Here is a 21,665-nt window from a genome sequence, read left to right as displayed (position 1 = left end):
CCCAGGCAGGTAAAAAGGCAAGTATCAATATTTTCATAAAGAATATCAGAATGAAATTCTATCAAAGGCAAATGTCAGAGAAGAATGGAGAAATAAGGCTGACAGACCCTGTGTGGTGTCCCAAAAATTTGAGCAGACCAGGGCATAGGTGAAAGTAAATGTGAAGTTGGATGTGAACCTGATCTAACGGATGTCTTATAATGAGTATCTAATTGATCTAATTGTTTTATAAAGGGTCAGTCTCTTATTCAAATCCTCAAGAAAAAAAATATCCTTAAAAAAAATTCCTTTTTTTAAAAATTCCTTTAGTTTTGTGTTTCTTAACATTTACATGGCTCTACACTTCACGAGATAATATAAAAAACTACTTATTAATTGTTGTTTTAAAATTATGTCCAACTAATTTACATAGTAGGCCTAAATAGATTTTTTCTCTTTAAAAATTTTTTTTTTTGTAAATGTAGTATTTAGTTTGATTGAACTTACATATAACTTAACAATTTGAGGATTGCGTTTGCATTTTTTATTTGTTTTAGAGAAGAGAGGGATTTAACTGCGAAAACCCCTGGTAGGGGGTTTTATATTCAAAACCCCCTGTTAGAGGGTTTTAAACTAAAAACCCACTTGGTTGTGCTGGGGCAAGTGATAGTTTAGTATTAAAATCTCACCTAAAATAAACAAAATGAAAGCAAAAAATCTCTCACTAAATTCCGATCCCCCCTGCTGGGGGTATGATTTCCTTTTGGGGTGGGGGGTTGAACCCCAAACCTTTCCCCCTGGCTACGCCCGTGGTATGTATACATGCTTTACTCTGCTTTGCAATATGTTAATATCCGGCATTAACTTGGATAGATTTCCCCTACAAGTAATCAGCACTTCTCTGTTCAACAGCAGTCTCTGATACTTATCTTTTATTTTGCATTGCGTTCTGTCACAGTTGACTTCTATTTCACATTTATTGTTTTGTAACAAAAGAGAACGACCGTAGAAAGCCAATTCGAAAAAAAGGAAGACAGATTCTATCAAAATAATCAATACAATTATGAACATGTGTGAATAGGAGTGAGAAGATATGAATAGAAATCAACATTTTTTTTCTAATAAAAATAAAAACACATTACGATTGACGCGGATACAGTTTAGGCCTTTGTACTCCGAGGCTGTACACAAATATATATAACAGGTTGCTATTGAAAATACAGTTTACTGGTCATCCCTCCCAGAGAACAGGTAGCAGTTTGGTAAAGTTATACATTTGTAAGTTTTAACTTAAGTACGAAATTAAATAGTTAGTGAAATTAAATTGTTAGTGAAAACATTTATACAAGTAGTTTTGTTCTAAAAGATAAATAGACTTATTTATCTTTGTTAAGTATTTTGTCATCTTAGATTTCATTATTAAGTGTTTATAAATTATTAATACGTCTGTAAAAGTACAAGTTTAAAAGTAAAACAGTATAAAGAAAATAAGTAGATACAAACATTTTTATAAAGAATCCAAAAACAAAGGAATCAATATAACAACATTTGGTATCTACTTATTGTAAAGCATCTTTAAGTCTCAGGGTTTTGCTTTTAAAAGTATAAATTTGAAAAAAAACAGCATAGACGAAATAAATAGATTAAAAAAAAAACACATTTTTATAAAGATACCAAAAAAAACAACAAATGAATAACTCAATATAACAACATTTGGTTTCCATTTATTATAATGCACCTTTTGATCTGTAGGATCTATAGTAGGTGTTCTGTTATCAAGTCTAAATACAGAAGTTATTACTCAGAAGTATTACTCTTGCAAAGACAGTTTCGAGAATTCCTATTCAAGAAACAAGTTCAATCTTCGCACTGACGAAATATAGAAGTCTAAATATTATTACATATTGTTTCGTGATTAAGCTAAACTTTTGCAATACATACCTAAAAGTTACACTAGAATTGCGATTTTATAATATTTCCAAAGCACTGTTATTTGGGTGTGTAAATAAAAATAATTTCACTGTTGGGGTCGCCGCATAGTGGAGAATTGTAAAGGGGGTCGCCGAGCCAAAAGGGTTGAGAACCGCTGATCAATAGGTTACCTCATATTCGTGGGCGCCCGCAGGATTTTTTCCAGGGGGGTGCAAGTTGCCATCTACGGTTCAAAATAGTAGCTTTCATTGTCTTGATACCGAGAATATTAAAGAAAAAAAATTGATCTCCACCCTCCCTTCCATATACTACAATAAGTGAACTGTAAATATTTGTTTCAAATTAAATACAATATTAAACACTTGAACAAACTATTTACTGTAGGCGTTGTTAAGCTTATCCGTTTGGCCCATGCCTCCCTGCGTTCAATTAACAAAAATTGTTAACAAGGAATTGCAGTTAACATCCGTCAAAACAAATCATCTCAAAATTATGACTGGGTTCTTATTTCTCACTCCATCGTGTCTCACACTAAAAGGTAAAAATGAAACTGTTGCAGAAAATAGAAAGTCTTCTTGATGACACCAACATCTGAAATGTCATTCGGGTTATTGATAACAAGGTTAAATCTGTGAAACGCATACGGACAAAGGCTGCTTTAAGAATATTTTTCACGAATTCTTGCTTGAACACAGATCTGAAAGCTAGCCATCGTAGTCTTGGTCGAGTAGTTTGTTCATGTCTAGATTGTGCAAAATGTATTCGCTGACACAGACAGTGTGTTTCTCTGAACAACAGGAACAAACAGTAAAGTTTTCTAAAATACAATTGTCATTAACGAACCGATTCTGAGCTATCTGCAGTTTCATCACCGAAATGCCCAGCAAATGCAATCAATTCAAGATGCTGCTGCTCGTATTTTTGGTTTTTTTTTTTTTTTGCTGCTGCCAATGCTCCGTTAATTTAAATCAACATTTTGACTAGGACGAAGGCATGTATGGTATATCTTTCGACCCAAACATGTCAGCTCTGCAAGGGCCTTTATCTTCAGCTACACAGATTAGGTCACATCCGACCATATTTGACGACAAAAAAGCTAGCTGTAGCATTTTTACTCTCTCGACTTGACTACTGCACGCCGTGCTATCAGGTGTATCCGTTTTGCATAGAGCCCCAGAATGGTTGAGTCCGGCCCTGCTATTTAGTGACGGGTAAATACAGAGTAGATTACTTGTTCTACTCTCCCCCCCCCCTCTTTTTTTTCGGCCCTTAAGCTACGTGGGGTAGAAAGAAAAAAGAGTGATCTATACATGCCTTCTTGGTCACAACGGTTAAGTCCGGCCCTGCTATTTTGTGACGGGCGAATAATACTTATTCCCCCCCCCTTTTTTTTTTCTTAGGGTAACTCTAGTCCGTCCGACTTGCAGAAATAAAAAAGTGTTCTTTACATTACGTGGTGACCAACCTCTTGAGCCACGAAGAGATTTATACATTGATCTATAGACCTGTTTATAACTTCTTTAGATTATTTTGTAATTTTAGCTATCGTTTTTATGTTTGTAATGTTTACACATAATTCCTATAGCCTACATCATGTTTGTTAACAGCGCTTTATAAATTGAACTATAATATTATTATTAAGAGCTCTCTTATATAGTCTGCAATCGTAAACTGGTGGACGTGTTTAACCTGATATTTTATCGAGCACTAACACCGACCTCAACTCCGTAAGACGTAAATACATTTACCAATATGACTGCACTCATCAATCTTGTTCAAAGAAACTTTCACATTTATCATCTCGAAAGAAAGCTAGCAAGGATTTCTCCTCCAAGGCAAACAAAAAATATATTCTAGGCCTTCACTAAATATAATATTAACTCTGACTATGTGCAAATGAAAACAAAATGTCACGACTAACGTGCAATAGAATAGTTCACACTTTTTAGAGTACAAATAATGTCAAGCCTATAATAAAGCGTACATGGTCAGCCATCAACTCCTGATTAGCGTATTCTCGTTTGTTACAATAATAGTTTATCCTTTCAGCTATACTTCAGTGGAAGCACAACTTGTTCAATTGTTACTTCTAAGAATTCTTTGGCTACTAGAATCCATAGGGGTGCACGTACATAGTCGGCCATCTTTTCCTGATAAGCCTAGGCTAGTCAACTTCAACATGAACTTATCCTTATCGCTGTACTACAGTGGAAGTACTACTTGCTCAGTGGCTTCTAAGAAGTTTATTTATTTGATGATGCAGAAAAAAAATTCTAGATTTTGCTACTCAAATCCAGAGCCTGCGGGCGCCCATGCTCATATCGCTCCAACAACAAACAAATTCAAAATGGTAGCAATACTTCTCCCCTAGTGTTATTGGAGAATGGAATGGGTTGCCCGAATCAGCCAGGAAAACCAAAGACTTGGTAGAATTTAAGTCATTGATTACTATGCATGACTAGATTGACCAAGGAACAATCGTAGGATGTAATTATCTTCTTTTTTGAAGAAACGTTTGTATTTTATTAGATAAGTTAGGATAATACTGGTTTAGCAATCTATTATGAAATGTAATTTTAAAGCATCAGTATTCTTGTGTTTGTTTTTCTTCTGACGTGCTCGGTGTGTAATCAAAGAAATTGAAAGAGTAGTTTTTTATTTCACGCATTGTGTAATGTTTATAAGTTCACCAGTGTACGTATTGGAGACACCTTGTTTCATAAAAAGTAATATTTTTAGGGTCATCATTAGAGAATCAAGAATGAACTTTGGACACTTCTCAGCGATTGTAGCTCTGGTTTGTCTTGTGGGTAAGTTTGGACAGTTTTCTCTTTACAACGCTTATATCAACTCTGTCTGTCTGTCTGGTAAAAAGTTTGTACACGTTATTTCTCTCACACCCATTATCGGATCAAGTTGAAACTTTGCACAATTATTCATTGGCAGAGACAAGATATGAATCAATAAAAATCAATTACAAAAAAGTCAATTAATGAACTATGTTGTTTGATATAAATAAGGGAAATAAATCCTTCACAGATAACGCTAATTATGTAAGTTTCGTCCCTTTAAATAAGTGTACACAATATTTCTCCCACACCCCATTCTCAAATCAAGTTGAAACTTTAAATAATTATTTATTGCATCTAGCGAGCACAAATACATTTAAAAAAATAGCCAATTAGTCAATTAATTATTGGTAACTAATTGTTTTTTTTGTTACTGAATTAGGAAAAAAAAATTGTATGCATTATTGAGAGATATAGTTGGAAGTGCGGAGTTCTCTCCCTTAGTTAAGCTTTTTTTAAAGCATTTTTTTTTATTTTGTTGGTTTACAAAGCTTATATCAACTCACCCTGTCGTCTGTCTGTCTGGTAAAAAGGTTTTACACGTTATTTCTCCGACACCCAATCTCGGATCAAGCTGAAATTTCGCACAATTATTTCTTTTATCTGACAAAACAAGAAACAATTTTTTTAAAAATTTAAACAATTAGTTAAGAATTAACAATTGTAATTAATTCATTTTTGGTATCTCGAACAAGGGAAAGAAATTGTACTTGACTGATAATGTGGTACATTCTCATTTATAAGAACTGGTCTGGTTTCCGAAGCTGACGGTGACAAGGTCATCTCCAGAAGCTGAAGCGGTTGCACCATGCAGAGCTGCTAAGACCGCCTCTGGATCTAACAATTTTCAAGTATGACCAGCGAAACAATGAGGACCTTATTGGGATGTACACTGGACTGGAGTCACAGCATTAGTATAATCAATACATATAGAGACATTTCAGTACAGTACCGAAAGTATAAAAGTAAAGTCATAATAATAAACAAAACACTGAACCATGCTCTCACCTGCACATATCCATCTGTTGAACGGTTGGGGCCCCACACAAGATTTGTCAACGGTCTTTCTCCATTTTTTTGGCCTTAATTTGAATATCATTTGTCTTCCCAACGCGTTTTTGTCTGCCTCTTCATCTTTTTCCTGATACTGTTCCCTAAAGGAATGTCTTTGCGAGCCCTGTGATATGACCATAAAGTTTTAGTTTGCGTTTTTTGATAGTGGGATCCAATAGTCATAGTGATCCTGTTCCGAATGTCCTCATTTGTGATGCGGTCTTCGTAGGATCCTTCTATAGCATCTCATTTACATTGCAATGGAGTCATAACTTACAAATGCAAAAAAAAAAAAAAAAAACAACAACCTAAAACTGAAAGACACAAAAATAAAGACACTTTTTAATACTCCATATACTAGGACAAAGTCGTCCAAGTTCTCCTTCTTGCTTAGTGCTATTAGAGCATCGAACCGGGTTTTTCTTAAGTTTTAAGTCTCTAATTAACTCTTTCTCTCCTAACTGACGATACCAGCGTTGATTCAAACAGAATGTGGTAAATAATTACGGAGAGAAAGAGTCAAGATGCACTACTAGATGAACACACATATACGCGCAAGACGTAATTATCTTCCTCTTTGTTCGAACGTCCGTGATGTATTAGATAAGAACTCTACACATCTAGGGGATTGTTGTTATATATTGACGAGGTTGCTTGTAAGAGTAGGCCTACCCCAGCTTACATAATAATGGGGATTGATTCAACATAACAAAATTGTGATCAATCAATTGACCTATTAGCAGGTATAGCTAAAAAGATTCAATGAGACTTATTGCTAGATTTAGGTATTTTAGATCCACAGATCAGTGTTAAAGGTGTGCTGGCACGTTCGTCCAGGGTACATTGGTCCCTACTTGTATTTCCTAGGTTATTTAGTATAACCACTAGATATACAATTAAACTAATGTATGCAAAACAAGACTTAAAAAATTCGCAGGTAAACATATATACTAAGTTTATTTACATGAGTAAAATAAATGTGTAAATAAATGGCCATCAACTCACAGGCCTTTACAACACAAAATAAAAGTTATGTGACGGACCTCGTGTATGACGTGTATGAGTGGCTTGTTTGATGTCTAGGGGATAATTATTTTTGAGTTGCCACACACTGGTCCATCAGAGATAAATCGGGAGCAGACACGCAACGAGACGAACAATGTAGAAAGATACAAATAATGTAAGATTAAGTACATAAATGTACAAGGTAGAATAAAATGTGGGAGGGATTTGCATCTATCTCGCTGTGATCCTGGCTGGAGGTCCTACAGCATGAGGTGGCGCTCTAACGGGTAGAGGGTCGCCGGTGATTCAGTGATTCCAAAGTTCATATATCTGTAGTGGGCACATTAGGCAGGTGGCCGGCTACCGTGGGTAAAAAATATGCTGTGGGCAGAGCTGCTCTACCGTGGGCAGCGTCTTTATCTGGATAAGTCCAGTGAGTTGCGGGGATTGTGAATATGAACATGTTTGCATAGAACGCCTTATATCTAGTTAAATTGTTGTATATGTTTGCCGTGCAATGGGGTGAAGCTATCAGGGTGAGTTCGTTCCTCAGATTATATCCATTTACTTTGATCTAGAAATAGAAAAAAAATGGTATCATCGACTATGTGCAGTACTAAACTTTTTCAAATATATCAAGTACTTAACTTTTTCAACTATATGCAGCACTTAACTTTTCAACTATATACAGCACTTAACTTTTTAACTATATGCAGTACTTAAATTTTTCAACTATATGCAGCACTTAACTTTTTAAACTATATACAGCACCTAACTTTTTCAACTATATACAGCACTTAACTTTTTCAACTATATGCAGCACTTAACTTTTTCAACTATATACAGCACTTAACATTTTCAACTATATGCAGTACTTAACTTTTTCAAATATATGCAGTACTTAACTTTTTCAACTATATGTAGTACGAAACATTTATTTTAAATTTGAAGCTTTCTTATTTTCTCTCTACTACATTTCAATACAGCTGCAGCATCTGCTACAAGCACAACTGTTGTAACAACAGTAACGACACCTGAAGCAACCACTACAGCAGCGACTACAGCAACCACTACAGCGACGACTGCATCAACTTCTACTGCAGCGTCTGGGGTGACCTCAAGCACATTGGGTTCCAATGCCAACACCACCCTTCAAACGACTACACATTCCGGGACAGTTAACATCCATATAGGTAAAAGCCAACATCCACGTAGGTAAAAGTCAACATCTATATAGGTAAAATTCAACATCCATATAGGTAAAATTCAAAATCCATATAGGTAAAAGTCAACATCCATATAGGTAAAAGTCAACATCCATATAGGTAAAAGTCAACATCCATATAGGTAAAAGTCAAAATCCACATAGGTAAAAGTCAAAATCCATATAGGTAAAAGTCAACATCCATATAGGTAAAAGTCAACATCCATATAGGTAAAAGTCAAAATCCATATAGGTAAAAGTCAACATCCATATAGGTAAAAGTCAAAATCCACATAGGTAAAAGTCAAAATCCATATAGGTAAAAGTCAACATCCATATAGGTAAAAGTCAAAATCCACATAGGTAAAAGTCAACATCCATATAGGTAAAAGTCAACATCCATATAGGTAAAAGTCAAAATCCATATAGGTAAAAGTCAACATCCATATAGGTAAAAGTCAACATCTATATAGGTAAAAGTCAAAATCCATATAGGTAAAATTCAACATCCATATAGGTAAAAGTCAACATCTATATAGGTAAAAGTCAAAATCCATATAGGTAAAATTCAACATCCATATAGGTAAAAGTCAACATCCATATAGGTAAAAGTCAAAATCCATATAGGTAAAAGTCAACATCTATATAGGTAAAAGTCAACATCTATATAGGTAAAAGTCAACACCCATATAGGTAAAAGTCAACATCTATATAGGTAAAAGTCAACATCTATATAGGTAAAAGTCAACATTCACGTAGGTAAAAGTCAAAATCCATATAGGTAAAAGTCAACATCCACGTAGGTAAAAGTCAACATCTATATAGGTAAAAGTCAACACCCATATAGGTAAAAGTCAACATCCACGTAGGTAAAAGTCAACATCTATATAGGTAAAAGTCAACACCCATATAGGTAAAAGTCAACATCCACGTAGGTAAAAGTCTACATCTATATAGGTAAAAGACAACACCCATATAGGTAAAAGTCAACATCCATATAGGTAAAAGTCAACATCCACAAAGGTTAAAGTCAACATCCATATAGGTAAAAGTTAACATCCACATAAATAAAAGTCAACATCCACATAGGTAAAAGTAAACATCCACATAGGTAAAAGTCACATCCATATAGGTACAAGTCAACATCCACATAAATAAAAGTCAACATCCACATAGGTAAAAGTCACATCTATATAGGTAAAAGTCAACATCCATATAGGTAAAAGTCAACATCCATATAGGTAAAATTCAACATCCACGTAGGTAAAAGTCAACATCCATATAGGTAAAAGTCAACATCCATATAGGTAAAAATCAACATCCACATAGGTAAAAGTCAACATCTATATAGGTAAAAGTCAACATCTATATAGGTAAAAGTCAACATCCACATAAGTAAAAGTCAACATCTATATAGGTAAAAGTCAACATCCACATAGGTAAAAGTCAACATCCATATAGGTAAAAGTCAACATCCACATAGGTAAAAATCAACATCCATATAGGTAAAAGTCAACATCCATATAGGTAAAAGTAAACATCCACATAGGTAAAAGTCAACATCCATATAGGTAAAAGTCAACATCCATATAGGTAAAAATCAACATCCACGTAGGTAAAAGTCAACATCCACATAGGTAAAAGTCAACATCCATATAGGTAAAAGTCAACATCCACATAGGTAAAAGTCAACATCCATATAGGTAAAAGTCAACATCCATATAGGTAAAAGTCAACATCTATATAGGTAAAAGTCAACATCCATATAGGTAAAAGTCAACATCCACATAGGTAAAAGTCAACATCCATAGAGGTGTTACGTGCGCATGTTAGTGTAAATGTGGAACGGTGCAAATGCGTGTGGAAAGGGGAGAATCAAAATGGAGGAATAGAAATTAAATAGTGGTTTTAGTGTTCATGAAGATTAAATGAATTATAATCTATGACGTTGACGTTTTGTGTTGATGTATTGTTCAAAGAGTCTCTTCACATAACAAAACGTAATAAGTGGTGCCCAACGTAAAGGTAAAACCCCCGTATTCCTCTATAAATAGCTGATCTCCTGTCAACAGACAGTAGAGATTGTAAGGCTAGATCTAGCGACAGGATATTATTTGACTATTGATAATAGACAATGGCGGACAAGGGTGAGGTAGCAGCGTTGAAGGAAGAGGGGAGGTTGTTGGATCTGAAAGGATCGGAACTAAGAAAATACGTTGGAAATGAAGGTCAGAGATTATGTATGAGACAGGAAAACAAGTATCTAACTGTATTTGAACACCGTCTCATCTTTTATTCTTTCTCTGTCTCTTTACTTTCCGGTAGTGTTCACTAAAGAGTTGGTTAATTATTAATTATGAGACATTCTTTCCAGGGGACCATACCAATTAATAATTTGTTGACTATAATTTGCCTTGTCAGTAAGACTATGACTGAGATTACTCTGTTGATCCTTATTGGAAAATTATTGTGATTAAACCTGCGCTCTTCTCATTACGAGAAATAATGCGGTGTAGACGCCAGGCGAATGACTTTCAGAAGCTCAAAATGCAGGAAAACGCTTAGTTTAGGTAAGAGGTTAGGGACGTCACACTAAAAAATCTGAGAAACACTGCTTATAAGGAAGAATTTCTTTACCTCAAACACCCTGTATGCTATGAGCTCATCAATTGAGCAATTCACTTTTACATTATATCGTCTCGTTATTTCAGGATTTCTGTGCATTCTGCCAATGTTGTTGATCTCCATGGCGACATTGTTTTGATGGTCATGATAGTATAATAAATTGAGTGATGCAGGTCAGTGCAGAAATGCTTATTATCTTTAAAAATATTTAAACATATTTTGATAACCCTAACCCTAACCCTATCGCATAAAAACATCAACTCACGAAATCTGAACTTAAAAAAAAATACTTAAAAAAAAAAAAAAAGCCAAAGTAAGGAAAAGAAATGCATAATTACTGCCATATTTTTAAATACTGCAAGATTTACCTCTCCTTTTCCATACAAAACAAATAGATTAATTAATTAAATAATTAATTAAATTTTTTAAATTAATTTGTGTGTCGTCATTGATGTATATTTGTATGAAGTTCAATTTGAAACTATGATAGGAAGTGGGCGTTAGTTTAGAATGCAAATGTAATGACTCTTGATGATCAATGTAATGACTCTTGATGATCAATGTAATGACTCTTGATGATCAATGTTATACAAGCAGTACTCACCGGCTACGCCCGATGATTTGTTCCTAGGCATTTTAGTGTTTATTATGGCCGGATTTGTTCCTAGGTTTTAATACATTGTGCTATGGCCGGAACACGCCATTCTTTTCTTTTGTTCTTTTTTTGAATTTTAATAAACGGGCCACATTTTGACGATCAACCTAACATACTTTTTTAGTTAGCCCGTGAATAAGTGTATCGCTTACTATGGCATTTCACGTCCTCGCTCCTTTCTTGCCTTTTAAAAAATTAATTAATTTATTTTTGGATTTTACTAAACGGACATCATTTCATTCATATTTTGGGCACGTTGTAGCACTTTCACTTATCTCCCCCTCTCTCCGGACAAACAACAAAAAGTTAGTCCTTCGTACACTCAATGACTTTTCTTCGGCTTCTCAATTCAATGCACGCAACTTTAAATCTTAATGCAAGCAATGTTCGGTACATTTCTTCATACCATTAGTTTCAGGCCTAGAGAAAAAAAATGCATTTTCCGAAGCAGGGCCGGTCCCACAGATTGCGTGGCCCTATGCGAAACGGATTGCGCGGAGCCCAGTATGGGTAGGGATAAGGATAATAAGTGAAAATTAAGATTTTGTATTAGAAACTAAATATTAAATGACACCCTGTAATGAAAATTTTGTCTTTTTTAAAGCAGATTTGCATGAGTTTTCAGAAGATTTTAATAATTTCAGGTGATTTTCATGCCTTTTTCGTATATTTTTCAATTTCAGAATAATTCAAGGAACCCTTTTAATAATAAGTTAAAATCATTTAATTTAATATTTTTCATCTACTATTCGCGCGGGGCCTATGAAAGTGCGGGGTCCACTGCGGCCGCATAGGTTGCAGCAGCCTAAGACCGGCCCTGTTCCAAAGGCCTCATGGAATGCCACTAGGAGGTGAAAAGAACCTGTGTACAAAATTTAATGCGGACACGTACGCTAGTTTTAGAGACCTCGTGATAGACCAGTGGTATGTTCGCGTATGTGTAGTAGATTTCATATCATGGAATCATTACATTGAATCATTATATTGTCTCATTACATTGAATCATAACATTGAATCATTACATTGAATCATCACATTGAATTATTGTTTAATTCAACACTGTGAATGTAATATGCGTTGTGCCAACTATAGAGCCTTCTTAAAAAAATATTACACTTGCTAAATCTGTTTTTGATTCGCTATTTTTTTTTAAATTTTTGAAAGTCTTATAGATAATAAAAATGAGTTATAATAGTGTTTGTTTTATGATTTATTCTTATTTCGACCTTTTTTTTTCTTTTTTCCCTACAGATTGTTTGTTTTTAAGCTTTTTTACATAAGAAAAAAATGTTTTTAGGTTTTGCATAGATGACGTACTTGACATTGATAAACTCTGGTGGAATTGTCTCGGATGGATTGATCTGATGGAACAACCTATTGAAGAATGTTCTAGTGTCTTCATTTCATTAGGAAATATCAAAACTCTAAAATTCTTATAATCCAGTGCAGAAATGCTTATTATCTTTAAAAATATTTAAACATATTTTGATAACCCTAACCCTAACCCTATCACATAAAAACATCAACTCACGAAATCTGAACTTAAAAAAAAAAAAAATACTTAAAAAAAAAAACAAAGCTAAAGTAAGGAAAAGAAATGCATAATTACTGCCATATTTTTAAATACTGCAAGATTTACCTCCCCTTTTCAATTTGAAACTATGATAGGAAGTGGGCGTTAGTTTAGAATGCAAATGTAATGACTCTAAATGATCAATGCAATGACTCTAAATGATCAATGCAATGACTCTAAATGATCAATGTACTGACTCTTGATGATCAATGTACTGACACTCTAGCTCTAACATCACCGGACACTTTGGGAACTAATTGAAGCATTAACTTGTTTCTTTTTAAATCAGTTTTGAAGATCATTACAGGATAGAGTAATGAAGAATATAATATATTAAGGTGTCTCACTATTCCAACAATCCCACTATAAAGTCAGTCAATTGGACCACAGTGATGCAATAAAGTCCATTGGCCTACATTATTAAGAGAATATGATGCTATACAGTCAGTCAATTTTTCTTCATTAATAAAAGATAATGGTGCGATAAATTGACTCAAGTTTTCCTACATTGATAAAAGAATGTAATATTATAAAAAAAAAAGATTAGAGATAGATACTTTGTCCTGAAGTCAGTCCCATTGTTTAATGACATGTCAAGCGAATATTTCATTATTTATGTCTTAGTTTGTTTTTTTCTTATTATACATATGTTAGACGTTTAACCGTAAACATCTAGGGTCTACTATTGATATTGAACTATACCAACATCTAAGGCCAATTATTAATATTGAACTATACCAGCATCTAGGGCCTACTATTGAAATTGAACTATATCAACATCTAGGGCCTACTATTGATATTGAATTATACCAGCATCTATGTCCTACTATTGAAATTGAACTATACCAACATCTAGGGCCTACTATTGATATTAAAATATGCCAACGTCTAGGGCTACTATTGAAATTGAACTATACCAACATCTAGGGCCTACAATTGATATTGAAATATACCAACGTCTAGGGCCTACTATTGATATCAAAATATGCCAACGTCTAGGGCCTACTATTGTGAATTATGCCAACGTCTAGTGCCTACTATGATAAATATGCCAACGTCTACCGCCTACTGATATTGAAATATACAACCTACAGTGTCATGTCTTCACTCATCTTCTAGTTTGCTAAGTATATAAAGCATATCTGTGATACCATACATCTAATCATAACATTTGATACATATGACGTGGCATACAAAAAATATACTCATATATATCTATGATATATCTATGTATGCTACTGACTTAACTTTATGTTTACACATTTTTTAGAATGTTTCAAAATGTTGTTTTTCTTTTTGTAAATTTGACCTTTTATTTATTTATTATTTAATTTTTTAAATTGATATATTAAATATTACATTTTAAAATATAGCTTCTTAATTTCTTTATAAATAAGTGTTAAAAAAAAAGGAAAACTATCAAGAGAAATAATTTAGAACAAGGTTACAAAGACATTTTGTGTAGACACAAACTTAAAATCGGCCCTAGAAGTGGTCTACTTAGAGACAGACGACAGATCTAGACATTGGTAGAGGATAGAACATATTAGGCTGTAAAAAATATACTTTAAAAAATACTTTTAAAAATGCATATCTATTTTACTGCATAAGATTCACAAAACAAAATGTAGAAATATTTATTAACTAAATAAAATTTTAAAGAATTAATTGGGTGTCAAACCCAAGACCTTCTCCGTGTTGTGCAGATGTGATAACCACTACACTACGATAACACATATGTAAATGAGCAATATATTTTAAATCTTTCCTTATATTTCCTGTTTGATATAAACTAGATATTGGTCTAAATCTAGCTATATCTAGAATCCCTCTTTTTCGTTAATTGACAATGGAACCATCAGAAAACGTGGAGGGAAGGAGCAAAACAAAAATTGGAGCGCCATCAAAGGTCCATGCCGACAAGCAAAATGAGTAGGCCAAACACAGCCTCGAAGACATCAAAGCAGTCTAGCTGCTGTCACTTTTTTTTTCTTTGGTCGTGACCAGACCGGCCCATTAAGTACCGGCCCACCGGGCATTTGGCCGTTTGCCCATAGAGCCAGTCCGCCCCTGTCTATGAGGCCGCTCTTCAACAACAAGCTGTAAAGGAAGTATACCTCAGTGAACAAATCACACACAGGGCACATACAGAAAGACATGATGAAGTTTCATGGGCGTAGCCAGGGGATTTTGCAGTTAAATCCCCCTCTTCTATAAAGCAAAACAAAACAAAAAAATCTTCTAATTCCAAGAGCACAGTTAAGGAAGATTTTGATTTTAAAACCCCCTCCAAAATGTCCGATAAACCCCCTCTTCAATATAAAAAGCTAATTACGCACTCAAAATCTTATGAGCGTAGCTAAATGGGTTCTGACTCAGTTTTGAATTTAAACCCCCCTTCAGCGAGGTTTGAAGCTAAAAAAAACTTTTCAATATGAAAAACAAAAACAAATTAAGCACTCAAAATGTTATGAGCGTAGTTAAATGGATTTTTACTCAATTTTGAGTTTAAACCTCCTTTCATCGGGGTTAAAAGGTAAAAAATACCTCTTTAGTATTAAAAAACAAAGCAATTTATACATTCAAAATTTTATGAGTGTAGTCAAAGAGGTTTTGAGTTTAAACTCCCTTCCTGCGGAGTTTGAAGCTAAAAAATACCTTTTCAATATACAAAGAAGCAAATTGCACACTCTAAAATCTAAGAGCGTAGCCAAAGGGGATTTGAGCTTAAACCCCCCGTCAGCGGGGTTTGAAGATAAAAAATACATCTTGAATGTAAAAAAAAAAAAGCAAACTAAGCACTCAACATGCTATGAGCGTTCCCAAAAGGGTTTTTGAGTTTAAACCTTCTTCAGAGGGGTTTGATGCTAAAAAAAAATACCTCTTCAATATAAAAAAAAAGCAAATTACACACTAAAATTATTAGAGCGTAGCCAAGCTTATTGGGGGTTTTGAGTATAAACCCCTCTCCAATAGATAGCTTTTTTGTAAAGTTTAAAACCCCTCCATATGGTTTTGAGTTTAATACGATAAAACATCCCTTTTCGATATAAAATCTAAAGCAAACTACAGTCACCTAATTCCAAGAGCGTATTAGAGAGGTTACACATTTCTACCAGTGATGGTGCTCCATTAATAAACTGCAGTGAATAGTCATCTGCCGAAATTGAAAAACACTAAATGTGGCTCAACAAAGATGGCTAAGACAGATTTTAGGAGTCAGTTATAGAGATCGGGACTAAAAAAGGAAATCCTATGACGAACTGGGAGTCGACCCCTTAGTAAGATTGTGACAGAGCGTCGCATGAGGTTTGCGGGACATGTTCTCCGACAAAATGAATTACACATAAGAAGAGTTGCGATGACATCCTAGTACACCTTGGCTCCACACATTCATGGAGGTCCTCAGAGCAGGTGGGAAGAGGCTTCAGACATTAGCAATTACAGATTTTTATGGAAACAGCTTGACGACAAATGCGCCGAAAGTCGCGGGAGGGTCTAAGTCAGTAAGAATAGCACATTAAGTTTTTGCATAAAACTTTCTAATAGCAGGAAAATGCACTGTAGATACCTCAGAATATGTATTTTGTTGGTTTTCAATACCAAGAATAGTTTATTAGTTCCACGGAGTCAATTTACAAACTCATACAGAGAGAGAGAGAGAGAGAGAGAGAGAGAGTCCATTTAACTCATAAAAGTTAAACTCAAATCAGTATAGGCTGATTTCGCACAAAGGCATCTTGGGAAATGTCTGCCTTCTCACAAGATACCAGGGTCTGGTAATGTTAGTGAATCAGCGGATCAATCATTAATAATATTACACAAATCTGAACCTCTTCCTCAAATCTTCTCTGTACTGACCACAGACATATATTATACCTAGACTGGACATGGCAATCTCTAACACTACACACAAGCGCCTAGACCAAAGAAATATATTGTACCTAGACTGGACTAAAGTAGCTATAAGAAGTAAAGTTGCAGTTTCTTTTCAACCATAACCTATGTAACATAATTTAATGTTAAGACCTAGATCTAGTAACTGAAAATCGAAAATTAGAGCACTCTCGTCTCATAATTATTATTTTCCAAATATTAGATACGTAGTCTAGAAAGATCTAGATAATCAATCTATTTAAATGTACATAAGATAATTAATTTCAACAGACTTGAATTATTTTGAACTAGGATTGTTGAAACATTATCTCACTAACTAACAGTAGGCAGTTATATACAGTCAGCGTGCCGCCCACAAACCAAACCCTTTGCTGCAGGTAAATAGCCGCACTGCCTTGTGTGTGTCCCTGTAAGGTCTAAGGCTAAGGGGGTAAACACTAACAGAAAATTCGGTTCTGGCGGGGGTACAATAGTAAGACTACTACTCTTTGGCAAACTCCTGCAGCCACCTGATTCCAAATTGCGATGGCTTTCCATCCATTCGGACCCGGTCAACATAGAAGGGAGGCGAGTGTTGACGTGTGGGCAGCCCAGCAATCAAAAATTCACTCAATCTTAAATGCATGTGTATGTATGTATGTATGTATGTATGTATGTATGTATCTATGTATGTATGCATGTATGTATGTATGTATGTATGTATGTATGTATAAATGTATGTATGTATGTATGTATGTATGTATGTATGTATGTATGTATGTATGTATGTATGCATGTATGTAAATATGTATGTATGTATGTGTACGTAAAATATGCATGTATGTATATATGTATGTATTAATGTAAGTAAGTAAGTAAGTGTGTATGTATGTATGTTTGTATGTATGTATGTATGTATGTATGTATGTATGTATGTATGTATGTATGTATGTATGTATGTATGTATGTAAATATGTATGTATGTATGTGTACGTAAAATATGCATGTATGTATATATGTATGTATTTATGTAAGTAAGTAAGTAAGTGTGTATGTATGTATGTTTGTATGTATGTATGTATGTATGTATGTATGTATGTATGTATGTATGTATGTATGTATGTATGTATGTATATATGTATGTATGTATGTGTACGTAAAATATGCATGTATGTATATATGTTTGTATTTATGTAAGTAAGTAAGTAAGTGTGTATGTATGTATGTATGTATGTATGTATGTATGTATGTATGTAAGTATGTATGTATGTGTACGTAAAATATGCATGTATGTATATATGTATATATTTATTTATGTAAGTAAGTAAGTAAGTATTTATGTATGTATGTATGTATGTATGTATGTATGTATGTATGTATGTATGTATGTATGTATGTATGTATGTATGTATGTAAGTATGTATGTATGTATGTATGTATAAATGTATGTATGTATGTATGTATGTATGTAGGTATGTATGCATGTATGTATGTATGTATGTATGTATGTATGTATGTATGTATGTATATATGTATATATGTATATATGTATATATGTATGTATGTATGTGTCATGGGCGTAGCCGGGGAGATCCCGCAGCGGGGGTGAGATGATATTTAATGACTGATATTTTGCTTTGATTCTGTTTATTTTTAGGTTAGATTTTAATACTAAACCATCACTTGCCCCAGCGCAGCCAAGGGGGTTTTGAGTTTAAAACCCCTTCAAGGGGTTTTTGCAGTTTAATTCCTCTCTTCTAAAAAAAATACACAAAAATAATGCAAACGACAAACCCCAAATTCCAAGAGCATAGCTAAGGAAGATTTTGATTCTAAAACCCCCTCCAAAATTTACTATACCTTCTCTTCAATATAAAAAAAAGCAAATTACACACTGAAAATGCTATGATCGTAGCCAAAGGGAGTTTTGAGTTTGAACCTCCCTTCAGAGTGGTTTGATGCTAAAAAATACCACTTCAATGTTAAAAGAAAGTAAATTACGCACTAAAATTCTTTGAGCTTAGCCATACCAAAGGGGGTTTGGAGTTTAAACCACCCTCCTTCAGATGGCTTTTTAAAAGTTTAAAACCACTCCTCCATGGTTTTGAGTTTAAAATCCCCCTATTGAGAGTTTTGAGGTTGAAGACCCCCTCTTCAATATTATTCTAAACAAACTACATTTACCAAGTTCTATCAGCGTAGCTAAATGGGTTTTGAATTTTAAAAAAAATCTCCAGAGATTTTTTAGTTTAAAACCTCCCAACAGATTATTTTGAGGATAAAATTTTCTTTTCGATATAAAATCTTAAGCAACCTACAGTCACCTAATTCCAAGAGCGTAACCAAGAGAGGTTACACATTTCTACTAGTCGCTGGGCTTCATTAATAAAGTGCAGTAGATAGTCATCTGCCGAATTTAAAAAAAAAGACTAAATGTGGCTCAACTAAGATGGCTAAGATTTTAGAGTCAATCAAGGAAATCATATGCCAAACTGGGAGTCAACACCTTGGTAAGGTTGTGACAGAACGTCGCATGAGGTTTGCGGGACATGTTCTTCGACAAAATGAATTACGCATAATAAGAGTTGCAATGACATGGAGGTCATCACAAACAGGAACATCCTAGTACAACTTCACACCACACTTTCACGGAGGTCCTCAGAGCAGGTTGGAAGAGGCTTCAGACATTGCCAGTGAAAGATTTTTGTGGAAACAGCTTGCTGAACGGCGCGTGAGAATCTAAGTCAGTTAGAATAGCACATTACGTTTTGAAATAAAACTTTTTATTAGCAGGATAATGCACTGTAGATACCTCAGAATATGCATTTTGTTGGCTTTCAATAACGGGAATAGTGTGTAATTGTTAAATAGTTCTGGCAAGGGCTGGAAGTCAAAAATTTTTCCACTAACTCCAGGTAGAACCTATTCTATGGTACAATAAACGTCTTCCGAACGAATGAAGAGTCAGAATTAATTAACTATATACACACAAACAAATATATATATATTTGGATTCCCCCCCCCCACACCGAAAAAAAATCCTGGCTACGCCCATGGTATTTATGAATGCTTTACTTTGCTTTGCAATATGTAATTGTACGGCATTAACTTGGATCGATTTCCCCTACATGTAATCAGCACTTCTCTGTTCAACAGCAGTCTCTGATACTTATCTTTTATTTTGCATTGCGTTCTGTCACAGTTGACTTCTATTTCACATTTATTGTTTTGTAACAAAAGAGAACGACTGCAGAAAGACAAATGAACAATGAAACTTTACCAGGTCTCCGGCCAATCCGACAAAAAGGAAGACATATTCTATCAAAGTAATCAATATAATTATGAACATGTGTGAATAGGAATGAGAAGATATGAATAGAAATCACCATTTTTTTTTCTAATAAAAAAAAACACCTAACGATTGACGCGGATACAGTTTAGGCCTTTGTACTCCGAGGCTGTACACAAATATATTTAACAGGTTGCTATTGAAAATACAGTTTAGTGGTCATCCCTCCCAGAGAACAGGTAGCAGTTTGGTAAAGTTATACTTTTGTAAGTTTCAACTTAAGTAGGAATTAAATTGTTAGTGAAAACATTTATACAAGTACTTTTGTTCTAAAACAAAAATAGACTTATTTATCTTTGTTAAGTATTTTGACATCTTAGATTTCATTATTAAGTGTTTATAAATTATTAATATGTCTGTAAAAGTACAAATTTAAAAGTAAAACAGTATAAAGAAAATAAGTAGATACAAACATTTTTATAACGAATCCAAAAACAAAGCAATCACTATAACAACATTTGGTATCTATTTATTGTAAAGCATCTTTGTCTCTAGGATCTGCTTTTAAAAGTAAAAAAACACACATATTTTATATAGATACCAAAACAACAAATGAAGCACTCAATATAACAACATTTGGTTTCCATTTATTATAATGCACCTTTTGATCTGTAGGATCTATATTAGGTGCTCTGTTATCAAGTCTAAATACAGAAGTTATTACTCAGAAGTATTACTCTTGCAAAGACAGTTTCGAGAATTCCTATTCAAGAAACAAGTTCAATCTTCGCACTGACGAAATATATAAGTCTAAATATTATTACATATTGTTTCGTGATTAAGCAAAACTTTTGCAATACATACCTAAACGTTACATTAGAATTGCGATTTTATAACATTTCTAAAGCACTGTTATTTGGGCGTGTGAATAAAAATAATTTTACAGTTGGGGTCGCCGCATAGTGGAGAATTGTAAAGGGGGTCGCCGAGCCAAAAGGGTTGAGAACCGCTGATCAATAGGTTACCTCATATCCATGGTTGCCCGCAGGATTTTTTCCAGGGGGGTGCAAGTTGCCATCTACAGTTCAAAATAGTAGCTTTCATTATCTTGATACCGAGAATATTAAAGAAAAGAATTGGTCTCCCCCCTCCCTTCCATATACTACAATAAGTGAACTGTAAATATTTTTTTCAAATTAAATACAATATTAAACATTTGCACAAACTATTTACTGTACGCGTTGTTAAGCTTATCCGTTTGGCCCATGCCTCCCTGCGTTCAATTAACAAAATTGTTAACAATTAATTGCACTTAACATCCGTCAAAACAAATCATCTCAAAATTATGACTGGGTTCTTATTTCTCACTCCATCGTGTCTGACACTAAAAGGTAAAATTGAAACTGTTGCGGAAAATAGAAAGTCTTCTTGATGACACCAACATCTGAAACGTCATTCGGGTTATTGAAAACAACGTTAAATCTGTGAGACGCATACGGACAAAGGCTGCTTTAGGATATTTTTCATGAATCTTCTCCTGAACACAGTTCTGAAAGCTAGCCATCACGGGGCAGCCATCGTAGTCTTGGTCGAGTAGTTTGTTCATGTCTAGATTGTGCAAAATG

General features: G+C 34.2%; 2 protein-coding genes across 2 annotated transcripts in view; both read left to right on the top strand.

The window, feature by feature from the left end:
• The first annotated feature begins 1,187 nt into the window (after positions 1-1,187).
• The window catches only part of LOC106060944 (spore coat protein SP96-like), a 44,878-nt gene continuing 24,400 nt past the window's right edge, over positions 1,188-21,665 (top strand). Inside the window, exon 1 of the mRNA XM_056003487.1 lies at positions 1,188-1,257. The gene's annotated coding sequence lies outside the window, so the exon portion shown is untranslated. The remainder of the gene's footprint in view (positions 1,258-21,665) is intronic.
• Positions 20,113-21,665, top strand: part of LOC106068110 (spore coat protein SP65-like) — a 52,788-nt gene continuing 51,235 nt past the window's right edge. Inside the window, exon 1 of the mRNA XM_056003486.1 lies at positions 20,113-20,279. The gene's annotated coding sequence lies outside the window, so the exon portion shown is untranslated. The remainder of the gene's footprint in view (positions 20,280-21,665) is intronic.

This window comes from Biomphalaria glabrata, chromosome 11 (genome assembly GCF_947242115.1).
Source record: "Biomphalaria glabrata chromosome 11, xgBioGlab47.1, whole genome shotgun sequence".
Lineage (NCBI taxonomy): Eukaryota > Metazoa > Mollusca > Gastropoda > Planorbidae > Biomphalaria > Biomphalaria glabrata.
The sequence above is the reverse complement of the archived record's forward strand: the minus strand, read 5'-3'. Positions and strand labels throughout refer to the sequence as shown.